Genomic DNA, 19,305 nt, shown 5'->3' on the forward strand with positions numbered 1-19,305 from the left:
CAACCGTCTGTGGCAATGAATTTCACAGATTCACCACTCTCCGGCTAAATAAATTCCTCCACGTCTTCTATTCTAAAGGTACATCCTTTTATTCTGAATCTGTGCCTCTGGTCCTAGACTCTCCCACTAGTGGAAACATCCTCTCCACATCCACTCAATCTAGGCCTTTCATTATTCATAAGTCTCAATGAGGTACCCCCTCATCCTTCTGAACTGCAGCGTGTACAGGCCCAGAGCCATCAAACACTCATTATCCGTTAACCCGATCAACCCTGGGATCATTTTTGTAAACCTTTTCTGGACCCACTCCAACGCCAGCACATCCCTTCTCAGATATGGGGCCCAGAACTGCCCACAATATCCAAATAAGGTCAGACCAGCAACTCATAAAGCCTCAGCATTACATCCCTGCTTGTTTATTCTTGCCCTCTTGAAATGAATGCTAACATTGCATTTGTCTTCCTTGATACCAATTCAACCGGAAAATTAACTTTTTGGGAATTTTGCACCAGCACTCCCAAGTCCTTTTGCACTTGCGATTTCTGAATCCCCTCCCCATTTAGAAAATAGTCTATGTCTTTATTCCGACTACCATAATGCATGACTCTACACATTGCTATGCTGTATTCCATCTGACACATCTTTGCCCATTTTCCAAATCTGTCCGAGTCCTTCTGCAGAGTTCCTGCTTTCTTTACGGTACCTGCCCCTTCACCTATCTTCGTATCATCTGCAAAGCTACAAAGCTATAATTTTCAGCATCCAAATCATTAATATATAACGTGAAGAGTAGCAGACTCCTGCAGAACACCACTGGTCACCAGTGGCCAGCCAGAAAAGGCCCCTTTAATCTCATTCTTAGTCTTCTGCCATGCAGGCAACCTTCGATCCATACTAGTATCTGCCCTCTAATGCCATGCAGGCAACCTTCAATCCATGCTATTATCTGCCCCCTAATGCCATGCAGGCAACCTTCGATCCATGCTAGTATCTGCCCCCTAATGCCATGCAGGCAACCTTCGATCCATGCTAGTATCTGCCCTCTAATAACCATGGACTCCCGTCTTGTTTAGCAGCCTGTGGCACTTTATCAAAGGCCTTCTGAAAATCCAAGTAAACAACTCTTGAAAGATCACTACCGATGCCTTCATCATCTCTAAACCGACCTCTTTCAGAACCCTGGCGTGTAGTCCATCTGTCCAGGTATCTTTTCCACCGTCAGACCTTTCAAATTCCCAAGCATCTTCTCCTTAGTAATTGCAACTCCACTAACTTCTGCCTCCTGACTCTCGAATCTCTGGCATGTTACTCGTGTCTTCCACAGCGAAGACTGACACGAAAAACGTATCCAGTTCATTTGCCATTTCTTCAGTTCCCTGTTACCACTTCTCCAGTGTCATTTTCAAGTGATCCAATGTCCACTCCTACCTCTCTTTTACTCTTTATGTATCGAATAAACTTTTAATACCTTCTTTCATATTATTGGTTAGCCTACCTTCATATTTAATATTTTCTCCGCTTATAGCCTTTTTAGTTCCCTTCTGTTGTTTTTTAAAAGCTTCCCAATCCCCTAGCTTCCTGCTAATCTTTGCAATATTATATTCCTCTTTTAGTTTTATGCTGTCTTTGACTTCCTTTTTTCAGCCACGGTGGCCTCATTCTCCCCATAGAATCTTCTCTCCTCTTTGGGATGAAAAGACCCTGCATATTCCGAATTACTCCAAGAAGCTACTGCCATTGCTGCTCCACTGTCATTCCTGCTAAGGTCCCTTTCCAATTAACGTTAGCCAGCTCCTTCCTCATGCCTCTGTGGTTACCTTTACTCAACATTAATACCGACAAATCTGATTTCATTTTCTCCTTCTCAAACTGTGGGTTGAATTGTATCATATTATGGCTATTACCTCCTAGGGGTTCCTTAACCTTAAGCTCCCTTATCAAATCTGATTCATTACACAACACCAAATCCAGATTTGTGTTGTCCCTAGAAGGCTTGGCCTGGTTTTCTCTGGGTGCTCCGGTTTCCTCCCACTTTCCAAAGACGTGCAGGTTTGCAGGTAAATTGGCTTCTGTGAAATGCCCCTAATGTGTAGAATGTAAAAGAGGGGTAACATTGAACTAGTGTATGGGTGATCGATGGTCGGTGTGGACTCTGTGGACTGAAGGGCCTGCTTTCACACTGTATCTCAAAGCTAAAAGAAAATTGAAGAGAACTTAAAGAGTTTAAATTAAAGCATTGAAAGTTACAACCACATTGCTGAGCATCTATAAATGAATTATATTTCTGGCTACTTACTGATGTGCAGTTCTTGATTTATACTTTTAATTAGGTACTATCATAATTTCCCTGTTCTTATGCCTTGTCTAATACCATCTTTATCATCTTTATCTTCCGGTGTTGCCACCTTCAGGGATCCTTGGAGGTATCCACCAAGGTCACTCTGTTCCTCTGGCCTGCTTGTCATTGTGTATGACTACCCCTTCATTGGTCTTCTAAAAATGCACCACCTCGCACTTTTCCAGATTAAATTCCAGCTCTCCATTGCTCTGTCCATTTCATTCTCTATAAGACATAAGGCATCGGAGGCCCACGAGAGGAAGATGGCCAAGTATGAAGAGCTGGTCATAGACTGCCGCAAGCAGGGCTGGAAGGCAAGGTGTATGCCCATCGAGGTTGGTTGCAGAGGTTTTGCAGGGCATTCGTTTTACAAAGCCTTGAGTGCACTGGGCATCAACGGAGTGGCGAGGAGAAGGGCCATCAAAAACACCACAGAGGCAGCGGAGAAGGCCTCGAGATGGATCTGGATCAGGAGAGAAGGTCCATGGGGAGGAGCGAATGCCACCTGAACACAAGTCGTGGTCAGATCAACCACGGCTGGGTCGCCTGGGTGAGGGTGTCTGATGTTGAAAGACCCGAAACACCCAATGACCCCAGGTTACATCACTGATGATGTGTTCAGGAGCATCTATAGATGTATTTGTATTAAAAAAGGATCAGAATTAGGCCGTTCGACTCATCGAGTTGCTGCGCCGTTCAATCATGGCTGATCTATCTTTCTCTCCCAACCCCATTCTCCTGTCTTCTCCCAGTAATCCTTGACGCCCATACTAATCAAGAACCTATAAACTTTGCTTTAAAAATACCCAAAGGTTGGCCTCCACAGCCTTCTATGACAATGAATTCCACTGATTCACCACCCTCTGACTAAAGAAATCCATCCTCATCTTTCTAAACGAACATCCTTTAATTCTGAGGACATGGCTTCTGGTCGTAGACTCTCCCACTCATGGAAACATCTTCTCCACATCCACTCTATCCAAACCTCTCATTTGGAAGTTCTTTATTAAATACTTCTGAAGTTCTGCATTTTCAAAGTCAGTAACCTGTATCACGTTGTCTTTCCCTATTGAGGAATATAGTATATGTACTCTATTTTTGTGATTGGCAAATAACTTTCACATTTAGGCCACAATGAGAAATCAATAATTGTCATGAACTTCATGCAATGGACCAAGATCCTTCAGCTATACCCTGGGCATTAGTTAGATTGATTTAAGATTACATTATTTCAATTTGTCATGTCCTAACCACAAACACAGTTCCGAAAAAGTTTAAATTCTTGCCATCATTCAGGTTCAAAATGACGTATGTGAAACTGATTTTTATTTCAGGAGGTCAAGGACCACATGATTGCAATTTGCTGCATAAACTATTTATACCATCAGAGACTCAATCCTATAACCCGTAAGTGATAGACTCTGTGGCATTTTATTATCTTCGTTCCATGACAGCCCGACATAAATCACTAAAGGTAGATTTTACAGAAATGTGAAGAATGTAAGACTCTGGAACTAAGTTCCTGTAAGCTGTGAAATCTCGCAGGACACAAGACTATTAGATAGAGCAGTCAGTGAATTCTTCAATAGAGTGCAGTTTACTATGCTTCACTGAGCTTTAAACCTGGGAAATATTAATTACATCAAATTAAGTAGCACTTGAGCTAAAAATATCCACAATCAACTCAGGTCATTTTTTAGAAACAGCAAAAATGCATTAGGATAGTGGCTGTGAAAAAGGGTTTGAGATGTATTTTGTTGACATTTTATCAAACCATCTGTCAAATCCTGAAATATTTTCCGACTTTGCTTCAGGGGTTGGATATTGTATTCTACTGATTCATGTCAGCCCATGTTACACAATAGAAGCCCCATCCCCCTGCAAACGCCGCAACACTGTGAGCCATCAACTGTTATTGCTTTTCCTTGAGCCTTTCTCTTGACTTGCTTGGATGTATCTTTTTAGTATCTGTAACACTGACCCTTGTCTTGAATTTGAAGGCAATTTTTTGACATTTGACCCTTTAAAGATGAATGTTGTTCATCATTTCCACCTGCCATTCTCCTTATTCTTTATACTGCATCTTTGAAGCTATTCTTTGAAAGCTGTGCGATGAAACCAGCTGTGGCTGTCTGTCAATCCTTTTGGATCCGTTTCATATGATTTATTTTAATGCAATGCAGTGTATTTTTTGGCCCACCTCGGAGTCTTGCTTGTTAAGCACTCTCTGCTCATTCTTCAATGCTTGAAGTGGTGTGTTAAAGAAAAAATGTCAAATAAATTATCTCGGACTAGAGCCGTATTTTCTATACTGTCATTATGTACCAACTGCATCTATTTATCTTGGTACATCTACCTTGTGGCACAGTAAAGCGGCAGTAGAGTTACTGCCTCACAGGAACGATAGTCAGGATCGAAGCTGGGCCAGAGACCTGGGTTCGATCCTGATTAAGGGTGCTTGACTGTACGGAGTATGTACGTTCTCCGAGATCTTCAGTTTCCTACCATACTACAAAGACGTACAGGTCTGTAGGTTAATTGGCCTTGTATTATTATTAAAGCTTTATTTCAGACACAGGTCCATATAACACATCAAACAGTACAAAGAATTACAAAGATACATTAAAAAATTGCATATTAGCCTAAAATATATATAAGCTATTGCACCAATGCTGTCTTAGCCTTGAAGTGAATCTATAGCAGCTTTTCAGAGGGCTGACTAGGGCTTCAATTATGTGGTTCTCTGATTTGTCCAGGCGACACATAAAACTAAACATCAGCTGTCTTAAGAGTGCCTCACAGGTTGGCACTCTAGTGGACACAAACAATTGACTGGCACTATGCCACCTAGGGACACGAAGTAGCAACCTCATTGCATCATTGTATGCAACCTTAAGCCTCTGCATACTCTTTTTCTTATAATTAGACCACAATTGAGCAGTATATAACGGTGTAATGTAGGTTCTGAACAGGGAACACTTCACAGAATCAGAGCACATAGAAAACTTCCTTATAAGCATGTTGGCTTGAAGATAAATTTTACAGCGCTGTCGGTAGAGGTCATGTAACATTCTCCCCTAGTTTGTGTAGGGCAGTGGATGGAAGTAAAGCTTTAATCACTGGTCGGTGTGGACTTGGTGGCCTGTTTCCGTGCTGTATATCTAAACTCAAAATTAAACTAAACCTTGCAATAACATCAGCTCCCGGCTCCTTTTTACTACGGCAGATGAGAGATTTCATTTCCTTGCACAATTTTTGTAAATTGTAAAGAATAATTCACTGAATGTGTAAGTTGATAGGGTAGATATTTGGGAAAGTCTATCCTGAAGCTGTCCAGAAGGAAATGGTGCAGATCAAGAGGTGAAAGAAATATGACATGTGCTCAAGGATTCTTTCCATAAAGGTAGAATGGAAGCAATAGTTCAGAAAGAAGGAAGGCATTTCAAAGGGATTTGTGTGGAAAGTTTAATCATTTAGAACAAATATGATAGACGGAGAGAGAGAATGGAATGGATTCCTTACAGGAAACAGCGTGGGAGGATGCATAGTCAAGATATCTGTGAGAGTCTGTAGGCCTGTATTGGATGTTTGTGGCTCACCTATCACTTGAGATGGAGATGAAAACACCTACAAAAGAAAGAAAGATGGTGATGTTCAGAGGCAACATTTTGCCAGCAGCAAAGGATCAAATACAACAGTTCTGAACTTATTTGCATCAAAGAAACCACACAAATCAGTGCTGTAAGTGACAGGCTGCTAGAAAATGTAAATGGATCAGCACTGTTGTGATCTCCCAACAGCAAGGGAGCTACTGATTGTAAGGGTGTCCTGGAGTACAGGGGAAACCCCCATTCGCAAAGGATTGCTGGTACAGTGCCAGGAAACTCCATTATGTCCTGAAATTTGGCCCACGAGGTGGCCAGCAAATAAGACCGAAGCGCAGTGCACTATGAACCCACCTCCCCTCCCAACCCTCTACCATCCGACTGGCCAATATATACAGTTCCGAGAGAATAAAGTTGAGGACTTAAGGGCCAAGCTGCTTTATCAAAGATAGATGAGGGAATACTGTGTGCTCTGTTTTACAGAGACTTGGCTCACAACCCGGCTCCCCAGAATTGGCCCTCCGCTCCGAAGGTTTCTCCATTCATCACTTGGACCGACCTGACGCAATGGGAAAAAGGAGAGGAGGTGATGTCTGCCTTATGGTCAACTCTTCATGGTGCCTGGACGTGGCGGCCCTGTCCTCCTGGGACACCAGGCGGTGAAGTGTCATCCCTTCAAGTTCCATCATCATGACTGTGGTCAACATCCCGCTCCTGGTAGTTGCCCGTCTAACACTGGAACAGCTGCATGCCATGGTGGACAAACACTGTTTGACAAACACAGTTAAACAGGTACATGGATAGGGCAGGTTTGGAGTTATATGGGCTAAATGCAAGCAAGTGGGACTAGTGTAGCTTCTTTCCAACAGCCATCAGGCTATTGAACAAAATGAAGTCCAACTAAACTCCGAACTACATACTGCCTGGGTTACACAAGGGACTTTGTGCTTTTTTTGTTTTTGCATTATATTGTTTTTTTTATTTATTGAACTTTTTAAAAATCTGGTTGTTGTGTTATCAATGGTGTATTGTGTTTACAGACCTGTTGTTTTGCTGCAAGTAAGTATTTCCTTTGCGGGACATATATGACAATAAAACATTTTTGACTCTTGAAAGAGATCATGCGGGGGTGAGGGAAGGGTGGAAATATTCAGCAAGCCTAAGGAACATTTTATGTCCCTGTTGTTTTCTAGCCAATGCCATTGTTTTCCATACTGATCACTTCCCAACTCCATCATGGACTCGGAACTGAACAGAAATATGTGAACACAAGGAAGTAGCACCTAGACTCAGCCAGCATATCATAACAGAAAACCACCTCTTAGGCCAAAGTGTACCCACAGAAGTAAGTTTTAGTTTTTTACATTTTAGCTTGAAAGCTCAGAATAAACAATCTGCCGCAAGGTGGTCAGAGATAACTTCTTCACTGGACATCAATTATAGCTGTCATTGGAGCAACTCTCATATGTATTTAGGGGCCTGGGTTAGCACAGTCATGTGTTGTGTATCAATGGCCTTTGAATAGATGTTGGAAAGAACTGCAGATGCTGGTTTAAACTGAAGATAGGCACAAAAAGCTTTTGGAGGGGGTACAATGCAGATGCAATTACATTGGGTTTCAGGTCATAAAGGATATAATTATGGATATATAGTCCCTCGAATTTGGAGATTGAGGGGTAAACAAATTGAGACATAAGGGACTGGACACAAAATGTCACCCATTCCTTCTCTCCAGAGATGCTGCCTGTCCTGCTGAATTACTCCAGCATTTTGTGTCTTATCTTTTGAGACATAAAGAATTTGACAGGGTTGATGCAAAGACATTTTTTCCCACCAGCCGGAATCGTGTTAAAATTTGAGCTGGGCCATTTAAGGGAGAAATCAGGAAGCACCAACTAAGGATGGTGGAAGATAGACACAAAAAGCTGGAGCAACTCAGTGGGTCAGGCAGTATCTCTGGAGAGAAGGATAAGGTGATGTTTTGGGTCGATACCCTTCTTCAGGCTGAGAGCCAGGGGAGAGGGAAACGGGACACATGACGTGAGGATGTCACTGCTGAGGGAAGGAACACTGGAGGATCCAATGTGGGGGAACTGCCGTGGGGGGGGGGGAGAACAAAGGGGGAACTGGAGCAGGGGGGGTGGAGTAATTTGGAACTTTGTAAGTGCCCTTTATGGGTGACTATTTGCATACCTTGGCAAGGTATGCAAGCAAAGAATTTCACTGTGACTTGTCACATGTGACAATAAAGTATTCAATTCAATTAAGATATAGACGGTACTTAGGAGAAATGAATCGAAGATATGCAAAAAGCACCGAAAATCAAGGAAACGTGGAGCACACAATGGGCCATTGTTGGGAGTGGTATAGGTGACATCATGTAAACAGAGGAACTCAACCGGACAACAGTAAAACCAGTACAATGTCTAGGGTGGGAGAGGGATGGAGAGAGGGGGAAAGCAAGGGTTACTTGAAGATAGAGAAAGCAATATTCATACCACAGGGTTGTAAGCTGTCCAGACGAAATATGAGATGTGTTCCTCCAATTTACGTATGTCCTCGCTCTGACAATGGAGGAGGCCCAGGATAGACAGGTCAGTATGGGAATCGGAAGGGGAGTTAAAGTGTTTGGCAACTGGGAGATCGCACAGGTCAAGGCGGACTGAGCGAAGGTGTTCAGCGAAACGATCGGCGACTCTGCTCCTCGTCTTGCGGATATATCGGAGTCCACACCCAGAACAGTGGATAAAATGTGGTTAATAATGTGGATTTAATTGGTGGAATTAAATGGATGCCTTGTTTGATTAGTTTTTGAGCAGAGACAAGCGTTTGCAAGTTGCATGATGGTCGGGCAGGGAAAGTATTGATGGAGGTAACGATTTGCCTCATTACCAGAAACGTTAGTTGAATCTCTGTACATTAGTGGAATTATGGTGCTCATCACTCAAAATACCATCATTATCTCAAAGTACATGCATTTCGTGACCTTTACTGATGTGAATGTACTCCAATATCTCAAATCTTTACAGGGTAAACAGCTAAGCTCTCGATTTAGGTACACTAGTGCAAGAGGTCATTTGAACCTGTTCTTTTATTAATTGAGACTGTGGCCGATCTGTGGCCTCAATCCATATCCCCTGACATCTTTTGTTAGAAAAAATGTCAATCTTAGATTTAAAAACAAAAATCGATTAATCTCAGGTGTCATCTTAAGTGCAGTTAATAGCACTTGAATGCTTCCGAAGATTGCAGGTTCATTCGGAATTGCAAATCCTGTTTAGATCGGGCTGAGCTGTTTATCCTGTAAAGATTTTTTCACCTCTATACACTATTAAAACTTACCCAGGTCCGGAAATATATCAAGAAACACCACTGGTAAATGTGTAAAAAAACGTAGCTCTGCAAATCCTATTTAAAATTTGCCCCTCTCTTAAAGTTATAATCTCCTGTGGAAGGCAGGGAGGGACTGTTCAGGACAAATAGAGTCATAGGGTCAAAGAATCCTGCAGCATGGAAATAGACTCTTCGGCCCAACTTGTCCATGCCGACCAAGATTCTCCATCTCCATTCCCCACTGTCCATGCCAACCAAGATTGCTTGCGTTTGGCCCATATCCCTCCAAACTGTACCTATCCATGTACCTGTCCAATTATCTTTTAAATGTTGTTATAATACCTTCCTCAACTACTTCCTCTGACAGCTCGTTCCATATATCCACACTGTCTGTGTAAATAGGATGCCCCCTGGGTCTCTATTACATCTTTTCTCTCTCACCTGAGCTTATGTCACAGGCTTTTGATTCCCCTACTTTGGGTAAAAGACTTTGTGCATTCACTCTATCTATTCCCCTCATGATCTTACACACCTTTATAGGATCACTCTTCAGCCTCCTAAGCTCTAAGATATAAAGCCCTAGCCAGCCCAACCGCCCCCTATAGATCAGGTCCCCAAGTCCTGGCTACATTGTCATAAATCTTCACTGCACTCCTTCCTGCTTGACAACTTCTTTTAGCAGGGTGACAAAAACAGACCACAATACTCGAAATGTGCCCTTTTGTACAACTGTAATATAATATGCCAGTTAACAACAAGGTGACCAAAACTGAACACAATATTTGAAATACACCTCTGCTCAATTATATTCCTCACAAGGTGGTCATAAATATTCTTTATTTGTGTCTGTCGTATGCCCAAAACCTCTCAGTACCAACTACAGAATTAGTGTCAGCAAAATATATCATACATTTAATTCTATGCTTAATTTTTTGTTCTTGAATATACAATTTGAAGATATTAAAGTTTGATAACATTCTTTTCTTCTGGTAAATATTTCTTAATTATGTTTCTTATCATATTGCTGTCAGATGTTAATGCAGCATGCAGTTATTGATTTTGAATTTGTGTTTGAAGTTTGCTTTGTTTTTGCAATTATTTCTGTTCTCTGGGCAAAGAAAAGACATAAAAAAATAGTCATAGTCATAGAGGGACACAGCGTGGAAACAGGCCCTTCGGCCCAACTTGCCCATACTGACCAGCATGTCCCAGTTACACTAGTCCAACCTGCCTGTGTTTGGTCCATATCCCTCCATGTGCCTGTCTAACTGTCTTTTAAAAGTTGGGATAGTCCCAACCTCAACTACCTCCTCTGGCAGCTTGTTCCATTCACCCACCACCTTTGTGTGAAAAATCTACCCCTTAGATTCCTATTAAATCTTTTCCCCTTCACCTTAAACCTATGTCCTCTGGCCCTTCAATTCACCTACTCTGGGCAAGAGGCTGTGCATCTACCCGATCTATTCCTCTCATGAGGAAATTCTGCACTGAACTATGTTTTTGTTTGTGGAAATCAGTTGGAGCTTGATTAAATAATATCATGTACTATTATAGTACCTGAGTTTGTATTCCATGATGATGTAGTCAATGGGGACTCTGTCAGCCATAGCTCAGTTTGCAACTTTCTTATATTTGAATGATATTTCATCATTCGAATTATATTTGAATCTAAAAAATGGATCGACTGGGCTTGTACTGTATTCACTGGAATTTAGAAGGATGAGAGGGTATCTTATAAAAACATATTAAATTCTTAATGGATTGGACAGGCTAGATACAGGAAAAATGTTCCCCATGTTGGGGGAGTCCAGATCCAGGGGTCACAATTTAAGAATAAGGGATAGGCCATTTAGGACTGAGATGAGGAAAAACATTTTCACCCAGAGAGTTGTGAATCTGGAATTCTCTGACACAGAAGGCAGTGGAGGCCAATTCACTGGATGTATTCAAGAGAGAGTTAAGGACCTGTCCCACGGGCGTGCGACCTGCATGCGGCAAGCGCGACCTAACGTGGTCGCTTGAGCCGTACGGCCTCGCGGGGCCGGTCCCACTTCGATCGCCGGAGCCGTATAGGAGTTGTGCAGAGCTGGTCCCGACATCGCGCGGGGCTCCGAAAAACTGACCGTGTTTAAAAATTCCGCGCGGCAACGGCCTGCTGGCCTGCAGCCGCCTTGACGCCGTGTCACTCACTCGACCTCTGCGCGGCTCCCGCTTCTGGTTTGGTCGCGCGTGCCGCATGCCGTACAGCTCAAGCGACCACGTTAGGTCGTGCTTGCCGCATGCAGGCGCATGCTGGTGGGACCGGCCCTTTAGGTCGCGCTTGCCGCATGCAGGTCGCATGCCCGTGGGACAGGCCCTTTAGACAATAGAAAATAGACAATAGGTGCAGGAGTAGGCCATTCGGCCATTCGAGCCAGCACCGCCATTCAGTGTGATCATGGCTAATCATCCACAATCAGTACCCCGTTCCTGCCTTCGCTATCTTTAAGAGCTCTATCTAACTCTCTCTTGAAAGTATCCAGAGAACCGGCCTCCACTGCCCTAAAGACACACTTAGTGCTAAACGGAATCAAGGGATATGTGGAGAAGGCAGGAATGGGGTAGTGACTCTGGGTGATCAGCCATGATAATATTGAATGGCGGTGCTGGCTCGAAGGGCCGAAGGGTCTACTCCTGCACCTATTATCTATGTTTCTATGAATCGCAAGGTTGCAGGTTCAAGTTCCCCTGGATATATGAGTTTAAAAAGTCTAGGTTAATGCTACACTGTAAGTCCTGCCACAGGTTAGGTTTTAGATAGTTTCTTCTCAGCAGAACTTTTCTGTCCTCTCTGGCAGTTGTAAATGAACCCCAGGCACTATTCTGAAAGAAAGCAGTGAAGATATAGTTGGTCACCCGCCTAACATTTATCTCTCAGTGAAAATCACTAATACCGATTAACAGGTCATTGTCACATTGCTGTTTTTGTAGAATTTACTGTGTGGAAATTAGATACTGTTTTTTCTTCGATACATTAATACCTTCAAAAATAATTTATTGGTATTAAATATTTTTTAACATGGAAGACTTGACGTAGGGGGATCGCTGTGAAGGACAATGGGGATCCAGCGTGGGGGGATTGCTGTGAAGAACGGTGGGAGAACAAAGGGGGACCCGGTGTGGGGGGGGGCACTCTAGTTTAGAATCCTCTGTCCAGGGGATAGGTCTGCGTTTGTTTGTTTGTTTGTTCGTTTGTCCCAGTGCCCAGCCAACAGTCGATTGTCTTTTTCTTTTTGTTTTCAATTTTAATTTATTTTTTATTTCAAGTATTAGTGTATCTTGTCGTGTGTTATGACTGTTGACAGAACAATTTCCCTCCGGGGATGAATAAAGTTCTATTGTATTGTATCGTATCGCATTGTATCGTTTGTTTTGAGACGTCCTAAGGATGTGAATGGTACTATACAAATGCAAATTGTTATTCCACAACATGGAATTGAAAATATATTTTCATAAAGAAACAAGGGATCTATGAACCACTCTTCCAATGCCAATTTATGTTGTTTAAAAGGAATAGTTATTTAGATGGAAAGACTGACCCATGATATTTTCATGAGTAGTTTGCAAGTGGATTTTGATATTTTTCCAATAAATTGATGACAGTTTTGTACAGCACCAAGTTTTGTAAAGTAATGGTAATTTCTGATGTTTTATAGTTCTTTCAATTCATAAGTTCGTAAGTTCTAGGAGCAGAATTAAGCCATTCGGTCCATCCAGTCTACTCCGCCATTCAATCATGGTTGATCTATCTTTCCCTCTCAACACCATTTTCCTGCTTTCGCCCCATAACCCCTGACACCCGTACTAATCAAGAATCTATCAATCCCCGCCTTAACCATATCCATTGACTTGGCCTCCACAGCCGCCTGTAGCAATGAATTCCACAGAATCACCACCCTCTGACTAAATACATTAATTCTCATCTTCTTTCTAGTTATGTATCATTCTCCAGACATTTAAGGATATCATTTGCAGTGATGAGTGTGTAAGAAATAACTGCAGACGCTGGTTTAAACCGAAGATAGACACAAAAAGTGAAAGTAAGTCAGTAGGACAGGCAACATCTATGGAGAGAAGGAATGGCTGACGTTTCGGGTCGAGACCCTTCTTTGCAGCGTTGATGTTGGCATTCCCTTGCATGGTGTTTAAAAAGTTAACGTCAGTTGATTAATACTCTGCTGACAGAATATTTTCTATTTTTGGAAAGCAATGACCTGAGGCCTTTGCTTTTTCATTTTGTGATTCATTCCGTCCACATTCTCGTGGTATGTCAATTCAATCTGGGATCGAACGGTAGCCGAACATAAAATATCGAGTGGAAAATCATTCTAGTTAATTGAAGAGCAAACATCTGCTGAATGTGGAAAACCTGCAAGTGGAGAGAGAATCGACTAACAAGTATGAGAAAGGAGATAGTCACAAAGATAAAATAGTCGTGAAAATACCATTTGACCTTTTAAAAAACATCCTATTTATATTCTTTTTAATTATTTGACCAGTCACAGCATCTCCACCCACACAATTCTATCTGTATATTAATTTCAATATATGTCTCTCTGTCCATGAAGAATAATTTCCTGGGACCAGTCCTAATTTAGTTTTCCTCCTTTCTTAATCCTGCTCGCAAAATTTAATATAATGTAAAATCCAGATTTATTTATTGCCCGAGCTACAATTTATATTAAAATAGGATGGTTGCAGACTGCAAAAACGAGATATTAAAATAGGAGGTAGATAAAAATGCTGGAGACACTCAACGGGTGAGACAGCATCTATAGGCAATGTTTCGGGCCAAAACACTTCTTCAGACTGATGTAGGAGGGGGGGGGGGGGGGGGGGGGGGGGAGTTTCTCCAGCATTTTTGTCTACCTTCGATTTTCCAGCATCTGCAGATCCTTCTTAAACATTTTCTCTACTCCACTGCAAAATCTCTTCTAGGTATGCCTACTTTGAAGAAGTTCTCCTCCTCCCTCCGAAGACAGTTAACAACCTCCTCCCTCACTGCCACCCCTCTGTGCTCCCTCAGCCCACTGGCTCCTCCTCTTCCCTTCTTCTTCAACCACCCCCCCCCCTCGCACCCACACATCAGTCTGAAGAAGGGTTTCGACCCAAAATGTTGCCTATTAAAATTGAATGGTTGGAGACTGCAAAAACGAGAAAATGAGCAGGAAAATTTTTATTCCAGCTATTATGAACCTGCGTGGAATTGCTTCCGTCGACCTTGAAGGATTTGAAGGATTACAAGTTTCATTTACTACTTTCCTCATGTTTACTCTTTCTTAATTTCATTTATTTCTAAAATGTATTCATGTAATGCCACAAATATATGGGGAGAATTAGATTAATGTAGGCTCTCCCAGTTGCTAAACACTTTAACTCCCCTTCCATTCCCACACTGGCCTTTCTGTCCTGCTGCAGGATGGGATCATGTACGGACACTTTGAACAGAAATGTGAACAGCAGTTTGACTTTAGCCTGTGTGAATTTTTCTTTGTAAATAACATGAATCGAGTTTGGTCACCCCTGCATTCGTGCTCATGGAATGGTTTTTTAATGAACTTCTGCAGAAGGGATGATAACTTGTGCAATTCATCCATAAATGCAGCTACGGAATGATTCTTGGAGTCCAACTAGATACCTATGACTATTACATCTAATCTGATACCCATTTGTACTTTTGTACGACCTTTTTGGGCTAGAACCCTTCTTTAGATTGATTAGAGTAGGGGGGAGAAAGCTCGAAAATAGAGGTGGGACTGAGATGTACCCTGGTAAGTGATTGACTCCATTTACACCTCACGCTGCATCGCCAAGGCCAGCGGCATTATCAAGGACGAGTCGCACCCTGGCCACTCCCTCTTCTCCTCTCTCCCATCGGGCAAAAGATACAGAATTGTGAAAACGCACAGCTCCAGATTCAGGGACAGTTTGTTCCCAGCTGTTATCAGGCAACTGAATCATCCTACCACAACCAGAGAGCAGTGCAGATTGGTGACCCTCAGACTATCCTTGATCAGATTTTGCTGGCTTTACCTTGCACTAAGCGTTATTCCCTCATCATGGTAGACAAAAATGTTGGAGAAACTCAGCGGGTGAGGCAGCATCTATCGAGCGAAGGAATAGGTGATGTTTCTGGTCGAGACCCTTCTTCAGAGATCCAAAGATGCTGCCTCACCCCCTGAGTTTCACCAACATTTTTGTCGACGTTCGATTTTTCCAGCATCTGCAGTTCTTTCTTAAACATTCCCTTTTCATGTATCTTTACACTGTAAATGGCTCGATTGTGATCACGTATTGTCTTTCCGCTGACTGGATAGCACGTGACAAAAGCTTTTCACTGTACCTCGGTACACGTGACAAAAATCTAAACTAAACTGAACTGATTGGTGGATACAGGTAAGGGGGGTTTGATTGGAAGATGTGTGGATTAAGTGACAAAGGCAAGAGGTGGAGAGAAAATGGCATCAGATAGGGAGAGGAGAGGAGGGGAGGAGTGAAATATAAAGCTGGAAGGAGGGATGTGGGTGGGATGGAAAAGGGGGACAGGTGAAAAGGGGGATAAAGGTGGCCTGAAGAACCTGTTTCTGAGCTGTATCTCGAAGCTAAACCCAGGTTCAAACCTGATCTGAGCAGAATTTGCCCTGTGACGACAGGGGTTTCCTCCCGGGTGCTCCGAATGTTCCCACATCCCAAGACATATGGGTTTGTAGGTTTACTGGCCTCTGTAAATTGCCCCTAGTGTGTCAGGAGTGGATGAGAACATAGGATAACATAGCACTAGTATGAACGGGTGATCAGTGGTCGGAGTGGACTCGGTGGGCCGAGGGGCCATTTCCAGCTGTATCGCTACACGAGAAAAAAGAACCACAGATATTAGGTACACTACTCTTAGAGTTCCCAGGCTTTTCCTGGCAGCTCTTCTTAAATAGAGCAATAACATTAGCCACGCTCCAGTAATCAAGCATCCCAGCTATTTCTAACGATCATTCATATATCTTAGCCAGGGCTCCTGCAATGTTTTTTTCTAACTTCTGACAGTGTGCTCGGCTATTTTTACCTTCATACACCTTCATACTCCAGCACCTCGTCGACCCAAATCAAGACATATTCTGTTGTACTGCTGCAGGTAAGGATTTCATTGTTTTATCTGGGACGTCTGACTGTCTGTCTGTCTGTCTGTCTGTCTGTAAAACTCTGATCTTGTGCTCTTCCGGTTTGCGCGGTTTTTCTATTTGCGCAAAAACGGGAATGCGATAGAGCTACGATTTTTCACCAGCTCACTCACCGTTCTCCTGTGCTGAAAGTGCAACAAGTTTCGTTCCGATCGGTCACATTTTGTAAAGGAGAGGTTTAAAAATCTTAAAAACCGCGCATGCGCAGATCGATCTCTCCTGCCAGTGAGCATCGCATGGATTAGTCTCTTCTCCTGTCACTCCCGGAGACGGTCCGCCGCTTCATGTGCCGCCACGTCTTTAATGGAGCTGAGGGATGCTCTGGATGGCCGGCGGAGGTCTCCAACCGGACACAATTTTCGGAGGTACTGGAAGCGGCCCAGCCCAGCCGGCGTGGCGTGGAGTTGGAGATGTCGCTGATGTCGCTAAACGGAAAGCGGAGATTCTGAACCCGGCGGAGGAGAACGACCACCGACCAGCACCCACTGTGATTCCCTATTGCACCGCCAGCTCCAGCCCCTTCCCCTCTGGTCCCCCTCGATGGCTCCTGCCCCCTCCCCCGTGATATCCCTCTCTCCCTCATGGCTCTTTCTCTGTCTTTTCTCCGAACTCTCTCCTCCCTCCCCCACTTCTTCCCTCCCCTTGCCCATACACCCCTCTCCCCCCACAACTCCACCCACAACTCCGCACCCCCACGCAAACACCCCTCCCCCCACAACACCCCATGCCCACAAACCCCCCTCCTCCCACAACCCTTCCCACAATGCTCTCCCCACCCACACACCCAACCCCCCCACAAAACCCTGCCCACACACCTCTCCCACCACCCAACCACCTCCGCCCACACACACAACTCCTCCACAAGCCCGCCCGTCCAAACACACCCTTTGCCCACACAACCCCGCTGCCCACACTCACACCCCTCCCACACACCCCGCCCAGCCCATATCCCCCACTTAGTCTAGTACTAGATTAAGTGGGACCTGTTGGGGTCCATGCTCACATGGGAGGGCTGGTCCCCCAACACAATATTCCACCTCTCCAATTCCAATATTGGTGGCCAGTGGGGTGGGAAGGTGGGGAGCTTTCTGGAGCACTAGAGTGGGTGTTGTGCACTGAAGGGACTGGTTTCCAGAGGGCTAGTATGGATATTATGGGCCAAATGGATTATTGGGCTGGCAGCTCAGTCACTCAAGCCTTGTGTGCTGAAAGTTCACTCACTCATGGCTGGTGTGCTGGCAGTGGACTCACGGCTATTCGTTGAAATTCCATTTCAAGCAGGGTGCAAGGCTACCAAATTCAAATGCAGTTTCCTACCATTTCAAGCAGGGTGCAAGGCCACCAAATTCAAGTGCAGTTTCCTACCACTTCAAGCAGGGTGCAAGGCTACCGAATTCAAGTGCAGTTTCATACCGCTTCAAGCAGGGTGCAAGGCCAACAAATTCAAGTGCAGTTTCATACCACTTCAAGCAGGGTGCAAGGCCACCAATCTCGTGCAGTTTCATACCACTTCAAGCAGGGTGCAAGGCCACCAATCTCGTGCAGTTTCCTACCACTTCAAGCAGGGTGCAGGGCCTACAAATTCAAGTGCAGTTTCATGCCACTTCAAGCAGGGTGCAAGGCCATCAAATTCAAGTGTGGTTTCATGCCACCAAGCAGAGTGCAAGGCCACCAAATTCAAGTGCAGTTTCATACCATTTCAAGCAGGGTGCAAGGCCACAAAATTCAAGTGCCATTTCATACCATTTCAAACAGGGTGCAAGGCCACCAAATTCCAGTGCAGTTTCATACCATTTCAAGCACGGTGCAAGGCCACCAAATTCAAGTGCTGTTTCATAACATTTCAAGCAGGGTACAAGGCCACCAAATTCAAATGCAGTTTCATACTATTTCAAGCAGGGTGAAACCACTATAAAACCACGCCAAACACCACAAAACACCACATGAAAACCACACTCACAGTTCAGTAGACATTCAGTGTGTTCAGTTGATTCACAGCTCAGACAGAGTCGTGACCTCTCCCTCCCCCATCTTGCAGAGACTGAGCCAGGCCCACACTTCCTGGTTTATAGTCCCTCCCCCTCACACCAGACGTGATTGACAGGAGAGAGAATCTCAAAGTTTTTTAAACACTAATAACTCTTTTATTTTTATCAATGGGAAACATCCTCTGCACCTGATGAGCGAAGGGGAACTCTGAGTAAGATGGCCAAAAATCACAGCTGTAAGTGGTAGCGTTTTTTTCTAAAATCAATATACAATGCAAACAGGAAACCACCATTTGCTTTTTCAAACCAACCACCACCATTTGCGTTTTCAAACCAATCACATTAATGGCACTCACAGGTCAATAAAACCACACTCACAGTTTAGTAGACATGTGTTCAGTGTTCTGTTGATTCACAGCTCAGACAGAGAGCTGTGATCTCTCACTCCCCATCTTGCAGCGACTGAGGCACGTCCACACTTCTGGGTTTTATAGTCCCTCCCCCTCCCACCAGAAGGGGCGTGGCCTTCCTGGTGTGATTGACAAGAGAGAGATTCTCAACATTTTTTAAACATTAATAATTATTTTATCTTTCATCGATGGGAAAAATCCTCTTGACCTGCGCAGCGGAGGGGGACTGAGTAAGATGGCCAAAAATCACAGCCGTAAGTGGTAGCGTTTTTTCTAAAATCAACATGCAGTGCAAACAGGAAGTGGTCAAGATTTGAGTTTTAATTATATACTGTCCTCCAGACATCTTCACAAACTGTCCGAAATCTCCTTGTCCTTATGTCTTTCTCCATGTTAAAAACAGAGGAAAAATACTTGCTG

Source organism: Amblyraja radiata, chromosome 14, assembly GCF_010909765.2.
Source record: "Amblyraja radiata isolate CabotCenter1 chromosome 14, sAmbRad1.1.pri, whole genome shotgun sequence".
In the NCBI taxonomy this organism is placed as follows: Eukaryota; Metazoa; Chordata; class Chondrichthyes; order Rajiformes; family Rajidae; genus Amblyraja; species Amblyraja radiata.